The sequence below is a fragment of the Furipterus horrens genome, unplaced genomic scaffold (genome assembly GCF_987537825.1).
Source record: "Furipterus horrens unplaced genomic scaffold, mFurHor1.1.pri manual_scaffold_6, whole genome shotgun sequence".
NCBI classification, from domain to species: domain Eukaryota; kingdom Metazoa; phylum Chordata; class Mammalia; order Chiroptera; family Furipteridae; genus Furipterus; species Furipterus horrens.
The window spans coordinates 144,436,488-144,445,339 of record NW_028327176.1 but is presented as its reverse complement, the minus strand read 5'-3'; the positions used below and the strand labels follow the sequence as shown (position 1 = coordinate 144,445,339).

General features: G+C 38.7%; 1 pseudogene; it reads left to right on the top strand.

Annotated features, from left to right (window-relative positions):
* Positions 1–712: 712 nt before the first annotated feature.
* LOC150007531 (keratin, type I cytoskeletal 18 pseudogene) lies at positions 713–2,110 on the top strand (annotated as a pseudogene).
* Positions 2,111–8,852: the final 6,742 nt, after the last annotated feature.

Below are 8,852 nucleotides of genomic sequence, written 5' to 3'. Positions count from 1 at the left end.
GACTATAGCTTCATAGTAACTCTTAAAATCAGGTAATAAATGAATTCAACTTATTTTTCTTTTTAAATATTGTTTTTCTCTTATACATTTTTTTTATTCCATGTTAAATTTGGACTCAGCGATTCAATTTCTTAAAAAAAACTTCTTGAAATTTTGATTAGGGTTGTATTAAATCTGTAAATTAATTTTAGATGAACTGACATCTTAATATTCAGTGTTCTGATCTGTGATTATATATTTATGTATACATGTATGTATTTATTTTATTTAGCTTTTACCCAGTTTCTCTCAGCCATGTTTTATAGCTTTCAGTATAGGAGTTGTGAACATATCTTATTAAATTTATTCCTATTTGGGGATTTGATGGCATTCTAATACAGTTGATCCTTAAACAACTTGTGGGCTGAGGGGTCCTAACCCAAACCTCAGGCAGTCAAAAATCCACGTATAACTTTTGACTCCCCTAAATTTACTTGTCCCTAGGTATTCTCAGGGGATTGATTCCAGGACTCTCCACAGATAGCAAATCCTGTGGATGCCCAGGTCCCCTATCTAAAATGAGTCAATAAATATTGTCTGCTTTTGGCATCTAAGGACTCCCAACCTCGGGAAAAAAACAGTACGGGTATTATTGAAAAAAAAATTCAAGTAAGTGAACCCATGCAGTTCAAACCTGCATTGTTCAAGAGTCAACTGTACACTGCAGCTTCAACCTGAGTCTCAGCTTCTCGCCTTTCTCCCTGAGCAACATGAGCTTCAGCACACGCTCCAGCTTCTCCACAAACTACCAGAGCCTGGGCTCCGTGCAGTCTTCCAGTCACCGGGTCCGGCCGGCCAGCAGCGCGGCCAGCGTCTATGCAGGCGCCGGGGGCTCGGGCTCCCGGATCTCGGTGTCCCACTCCACCAGCGGGCGGGGCAACTGGGGATCCTGGGGCCTGGCTGCAGGGATGGCCGGGGGTCTGGCAGGCATAGGGGGCATTCAGAGCGAGAAGGAGACTATGCAATGCCTGAATGACCGCCTGGCTTCCTACCTGGAGAGGGTGAGAAGCCTGGAGGCTGAGAATCGGAGACTGGAGAGCAAAATCCGGGAACACCTACAGAGGAAGGGCCCCCAGGTCAGAGACTGGGCGCATTATTTCAAGATCATCGAGGACCTGAGGGCTCACATCTTTGCAAATTCTGTGGACAATGCCCGCATCGTTCTGCAGATTGACAATGCCCGTCTTGCTGCTGATGACTTCAGAGTCAAGTATGAGACGGAGCTTGCCATGCGCCAGTCTGTGGAGAATGACATCAATGGACTCCGAAAGGTCATTGATGACACAAACATCACTCGGCTGCAGCTGGAGATGGAGATCGAGACTCTCAAGGAGGAGCTGCTCTTCATGAAGAAGAACCATGAGGAGGAAGTAAATGGTCTACAAAACCAGATTGCCAACTCCAGGCTGACTGTGGAGTTGGATGCCCCCAAATCCCAGGACCTCAGCAAAATCATGGCGGACATCCGGGCCCAGTATGACGAGCTGGCTCGGAAGAACTGAGAGGAGCTAGACAAGTACTGGTCCCATCAGATTGAGGAGAGCACCACAGTGGTCACCTCGCAGACCGCTGAGATAGGAGCTGCTGAGATGACACTCACGGTGCTGAGACCTACAGTCCAGTCCTTGGAGATTGACCTGGACTCAATGAGAAATCTGAAGGCCAGTTTGGAGCACAGCCTGAGGGAGGTGGAGACACGCTATGCCATGCAGATGGAGCAGCTCAATGGGATCCTGCTGCACCTGGAGTCAGAGCTGGCCCAGACCCGGGCAGAGGGGCAGCGCCAGGCCCAGGAGTATGAGGCCCTGCTGAACATCAAGATCAAGCTGGAGGCTGAGACTGCCACCTACCGCCGACTACTGGAAGAAGGGGAGGACTTCGATCTTGTTGACGCCCTGGACAACAGCCACTCCTTACAAACCATCCAAAAGACCACCACCCGCAGGATTGTGGACAGCAAAGTGGTGTCTGAGGTCAACGACACCAAAGTTTTGAGGCGTTAAAGGCAGCAGAAGTAGGGGATCTTTTTGCAGGGCAGGAGGCCAATAAAAAGTTCAGAGTTCATTAAAAAAAAAAAAAAAAGAGTCAACTGTAAAGCTACTTTTTAATTGTTTACTGACAGTATAAAATCTTTATTTCTAAATGCAGCACTCCATCTTGCAGTCTTGCTTGATTCACATATCAGTTCTAGTAATTTTATAGGTTACTTAAGATTTTCTGTGTATACAATCTAAATTAATATAATTTTTCTTTTTCCTTTTAAATCTTTATGACTTCCATATATTTTTATTGCCTTATTGCAGTGGTCTTGGAGCTCAAATACAAAGTTACCTAGAAGTAGTAACTTCCCCTAAGATCAAAAGTATTTTGTCATTAAGTTTGATGTCAGCTGTAAGCTTTTGGTACACACCCTTTATCAAATTAGGAGTGTTTTATTGTTAGTGGATGTGAAATTTTGTCAAATGCTTTTTCTCCATTAATGTAAATTATTATATAGTTTTTCTCATATGTTGTGTTAATTTAGTAAATATACCTTTTGTTCCTTGGATGTTAAATTAACCTTGCATCTGGGAAAAATCCTATATCTTTTACTACCCAGGAACTTGATAGTATTCTGTTATATTTGGCTATTTAAATTTATAGTAACCATATAAAATTAATTGAGAAGTGTCTTTTCTTCCTACATTTTCTACAATACACAAAGATTTGAGTAAAATTGTTGTTTATTCCTTAAATCATTGATAAAAGTTGTTAATAGTATTTCCCATTACCAACCATCTTAATTGTTTTCCAGTTAGGTTTTCTATATGCTATAATTTCTCTTCATCTTAAGAATTCCCTTTAATATTTCTGGTATTGTACAACTGCTAATAAAAATTATTAGTTTTCTCTTATCTGCAGGGGTCTTTATTTTGCCTTCATTTTTGAAAGAAATTTTTGCTTTATATAGAATTCCATGGTCTGCTGCAACTCTGCATAGATTTGCACAAGATTTAGATCTACCTTCTATGGTTCCTTCCTTTCTGGGTTTACCTCTTCATATTTCAGTGTCTGTGCTCTCTCCAAATTCTGATGTCTGGTTCTTCAAAGCAGAAAAAGTGTGCCTTTTCTATTTCAGTGTTAGATACTCTGCATGGAAAAGCAACAAACCTTAAGAATAAATACTACAAATATGATAAACTCACCTGTGTCATAACCTTCTTATTGACTGATTTCTGCGTGTGTGTGTGTGTGTGTGTGTGTATGGGGGTGTGGTCCACATTTCACAGTCATCTTAGGTATGCTGACTAACAAAAGCTTAATTAGTTTTATGACTTCTCAATTTTTTATAGGACTCATGCATAGCATATTTTCTGTTCACCTATAGTACTATTTTTTAACTGAGTTTTCAGAATGGAATGGTATAAAATTGTATTTTGGATCAATCATATTTTATCAGGGTTTACTATTTTGTTTTCCTCTCCTGCCTGTGTATGCATGTGTGTGTGTGTAAAGGCAAATGTATATCAAGCAATTTTCTCCAAGTTTTACTACTTTTTATAAAATTTTTCTTAATTCTACTTACCAGAAAACTACTTAGTAATTTTTGTTTTCCTATGAAATTAGCAGCTTTTCTCATTTTTTGACCTGTCTGTATTTTCAACATACAGGAATTGGTTACACAGATGATGTGCGAGATTAAAAAACCATTCAGGAATATGTAGTTGGAGGAGAGATGAAGGTATAAGTTTACAGAGACCACGTTTGAGTTCAGAAGAATTATTGTGGATTGTATCTTTCCCCAGATCACTTACTAACTTTGATTTAGGGAGACCTTACAACTTTTCAAGCCTCCCATGAACCCATATAAACACACTACTCCACACATCCATACACAAGTGCGTTCTCAATCACATAAACAAAGCTATGTGTTAAGAAATAGAGTAACAGTTGAAGCCATAAAGATTCCAAGTCTAATGAGTCCTTTCTAGGTGACTAATCTTCAGGGCCTTGGGGCTAAGTTGACTATTCCTTTCCATGCCCAGATCTCCCTGACTCCTATTCAGTATGGATAGGTCACTTATTTGTTTTTGCAAATAAAGAGAATGGCATTTACTACACAGAATGCAAACATCTGTTCACTTTTCTGTCTGACTGATGGGCTGTGCCTAGTGCATATCACAGTGGGTGGGTCAGGTTGGACTCAGTAAAAATTTGTTAGGGAAAAATTATAAAATGAATGACTAAAATGTCTCACATCTATGAGAGCTTTCCCGAAATAGATATACAGAGAGCTTTTTATAAGGACTTTATTATAAGACTGAAAGCTTCACAGAGGAAGAGAAGCTCAGGAATATCTCACAGTCTGTTTAGGAACTTTTAGATACTGAAATAGTAGCCAAGGAATCCAATTTAACTCAATAATATTTATCTAGAATCAAGAAAATATGTTTTGCCTTCCTTAGAGACATCTAAAATGCAAATAAAAACGAAGTTAGTCATTCAGAAAAGGAATCACTTGCCTTATTTTCAGACCCAATAAGGAGGAATTATCCTGAACATTTTTTTTCTGAATTCCCACAGACCTGGTCTTTATTTAAAAATCCTGAGTGTAGCTAAGCAGCATTATGTTTAGTACAGGACTCCATAACATTTTTTTATCTATCATTCAGTCAATCTATCTATAATCAATATCTATCCATAGATATTTAAATCCATATCTATATAGCCTGTATTTACTCAACTTCTCTTCCTCTATTTTTAGGAGAAATTTAAAGCTAAAACACTATATTACAACTTCCTTTGCTGCTAGGATTCTGGATATAATTTAGGTTCTGTCAGATAATTTCACTCACATAAGATTTGATAAGCAGAAGGGAGGCAGAGGTGATTTTTCATGAGCTACTGTTTGATAATAGCAGTAAGTAAGGTTATAGTTTTGCTGTAACAGTGTTCTTTGGCCACTGTACAGCACCATGGCAGGAACACATACACTGAGATCCCAAATATGAAATTGAAGCATATATGATAAGATAGGGGAAAAAACATGCAAAAAGAAGAGCAAGTAAAACTGCTGTGAAATAAGGATATAAGAAAGCCTAAGTGGATGTCCTTTCTTATTAGGGGTGAGGATGAAAGATGGAAACCAAACCCATTTTATGTACAGTCTTGCAGTCCATGGTAACAAGGAAATTTATTATTTAATTCGTAATGGAAATTCACTGCTAAGTTCAAATAAAAAGGTAATATGATCTGATATACATATTTGTTACAGAGAAATTCAGAGGCCCAAAATGGCATCATTCATGCTAAAAGCCCATGATTTAATGATATCTAACATACCTCTCCCAGAAATGTACTTATTCAACCAGTCTGAATTTTTTTGGTTAAGCACCAGTAAACTCCTACAGGTGTCCTCTCCATCCTGCTAGAGATAAAAGGTAATCTGCATGATAAAACCTGTGCCTTGCCCATCCCCCCAAAAGATGTCCTGGTCTAAAAATCGTCCTTTCCTTTCTTTTGTTAATAACCCCCTACCCTTTTTTCTACAACCTCCCCAGGGTACCCTTCTAGTTGCTAGAAGGTCTGTTTCCCCATTCTTTAATTGCTTAATAAAGCCAATTAGGTATTTAAATTTACTTGGTTGAATTTGTTTTATAATATTAAAAAAAAAAAAAACTGGCTGCTGATAAAAGGGGTTTGTAGGTGGCCAACGTAAGACAAGGGGGAGACATCAGAGTCCTATAAATGAGCAAGAATATGATTCATACTGAGGTTTTGGTGATGGAAAAGCTAAGGTAGAATTCAGAATGTATTTTTATTTACTCCTCTATATTTACTAGTTTGAGAGATGATTGCTCTCTGCATTTGAATTTCTTTCAATTTTTAGATTTTCTAATAATTTTAGGGTTTTCTCACAATTGTGTTCAATTAACTAAGATATACATGACTTACTGTAGTTTGACTTACAGGATATTTCTCCAATGGTAATCCAAACATTCGTTAACTGTGCTCAACTCAGACTTATAAGCAATAGATTTTGGACACCAGTACTTTTTCTTTCTGTATCAAATTCCTAAAGAAAAATAGTTTACCTGGTTTTTCAAAACCTGAACTTTTCAGTGTTCAGAGTTAGAGTCTGAACAAGCAAAACAAAGTGGTACCACAACTCACCCATTGCATTGTGACAATTTGTAAAATATGTATAAAAATTTTTCATAACAATAATATGACTTGAAAATTGTTGGAAATAATAAATATTGTGACCCACATTTAGCAATTATGTTATAGTATCCCATCAATGCTGTTCTGGAACAACTATGAGGTTCGATTGGCCACCACCAAGAAGTGTGACTCCCAATGCAAGAATGTGGTAAAAACGGAAAGGGGTTGTTTATTTAAAGGTTATACAGATTAAGAATAGTGGCAGATTTCTGCCATTAAGTCCTACTCCCTTTAAAACATCCAAAACCACATAACTGTGCCTCACTTTGCCAAGCCAAGCCAGTTTCAGAATACACTAGTCAGAGGTACCATCTTTCAAAAAAGCAGAAATCTTCATTTCAGCATTCCTCACAAATCCGTGCTTGGCTTGGTGGGTCTCCACACAGTTCCATCAGCTTTGCCGTGGTCTTCTCCTTCTTACTCCAGAACTCATGGCCTGCTCTTACTCCAAACTACATGACTTCCAACTTAAACACCAGACTCTTAGCTGACTCCCGCCTACCTACAGCCTTCAGACTGCGTGGTTTCCGCCTTCTCTCTCTTAGCCCACCTTCATTTAAAATGCTCAGCCCAGAATGTCCTATGTGACCTCATATCCAGTGCCTCCTATGGTGTGCCATTTTTGTCAGTTCCCCCGTATCTTTTATCTTCCTTTGGCTGCCAACTTTAGACAGGGCAAGAGTTCCCAGTGACACATGAGCAACCAGGGTGGGCATCACCTCAGCATCTGGGGTGGGCATCGCGTCCTCTGGCTAAGTCACAAGTCACTATACACTCTTAAGGTCACATACATCTTTCCCCTTGAGCAGCAGTCCTCTCTCTTCAGGAAAGTCATGGCAGTTAACTTGCCATTGTTATGCAAAGTATCTTAAATGCCATATTATCCACTTCCCCCTCCCCCAGTCAAGAGTTATAGGGAATATGCTCTGCTGTTTTCAGGGGACCCCTGCTCTGTACCTCATTACAATTACAAGCAGTATTCTGGGGGTGTCTGGGAATTTTTGATTATGTTGAAAATGTACCTACCCTTCCTCCCTTTCATAAAGTAGAAAGAAAAACCCACCTTAAAATCTTGAACAGGCTACAGGGTATTAGAATGTCATGTTGTAACACGATATACTGCCTCTCATAAAAAACAAAAATATCAAAAGGAAATAGAAAGCTAATTATGAAACACTGTTCTGTGGTATTTTCCATGCTGTCATATTAAGGAAGCTTGACAGATAAAGTTAAGTGATGTGGCATGGCAAAGCAAGCAGCTAAATATCCTCTCTCTCTCTCTCTCTCTCTCTCTCTCTCTCTCTCTCTCTCTCTCTCTCTGGGAGATGCCCGTCAGTCAAGTTATTGATTGCTAATGAGAATAATGAATATTGCTAACAATCCTGACAGAAACATCCTGATACATCATTCAATAATGAATAACATGAGTTTGTCAAAACAGGAAAATGTTTTCTTGAGACTTCAGTCCAACAGGTCTTAATGATTGTATGTAATCTATGTAACAAATTTTCACACAGTGTGGCTTTTGAAAGTATAAAATACACTGACAATATTTCTTTAGCTATGTGGTATATAAGATACGCTTTAAATCAGTGTTGTAAAGTCTCCAATCATATAATTGTTCTTTTAAGGCAATATTCAGACATATATTGCCATATAAATACATTAGTCAGATGAGTTAAATATGTTTTGTTGTGTTTTTTTAAGTGTTTCCCAACATCTAATGGTTCTCGGTGATTTCTTTTTATACTTATTACTTAGGCATTAAATGTTGACAGAAAGCTTAGATGTGTGAACAGATTTTTCCACTGATAACCCTTTATATCCACTGTGCACAATGATACCAGGTCGTGTTATGTTGAACACCCATACCCATCCATTCTAACCAAAATCTGTGTCTTTATAGGCTTTTTATCTTGGATTGGTCATTTTCTTAAGAAAGACTGTAAGTTTGGCTTGGTGTGATTTGCAGGCTTAAAGTGTAAAAAGGGAGTTTTATGAAGTAAGGCACCTCTTCCCTCCTTCAGCAGGGCCCCAAACTAGAGTTTCTCTTATTCACTTTCCTGGGAAGTAAATTTCCTTTTTCAGCAAGAGTAGAGGAGGACAGTCCTTTAGCTAGCTAGTGACAAGGCTACCACACTTTCAGACAGTCCTCCTGTCAGCCTCTCCCCTTTGCACACATACTTTCAGAGAGGTGCAATGGCCCCAAATCACTGAGAATTTTTAGGGAATTCTGTGTAAGGAATGTACAAGATCTTTTATCTGATAAAGAGATATATGTAAACCCAATATCATTTATTATTTGTACGTCTACTTTTCTTCTTGAAAACTCTGTTAGTATTTCTTTTTTTTAAGATTTTATTTTTATTTATTTTTAGAGAGAAGGGAAGGGAGGAAGAAGAAGAAGGTGAGAAACATTAATGTGTGAGAGAAACATTGATTAGTTGCCTCTCTCATGTCCCCAGCTGAGGACCTGGTCTGCAACCCAGGAATGTGTCCTCACTGGGAATCAAACCAGCAACCTTTCAATTCACAGGCTGGCGCTCAATCCACTGAGCCACACCAGCCAGGGCTGTTGGTATTTCTTGTCCGTGATTATCTTTTCTTCT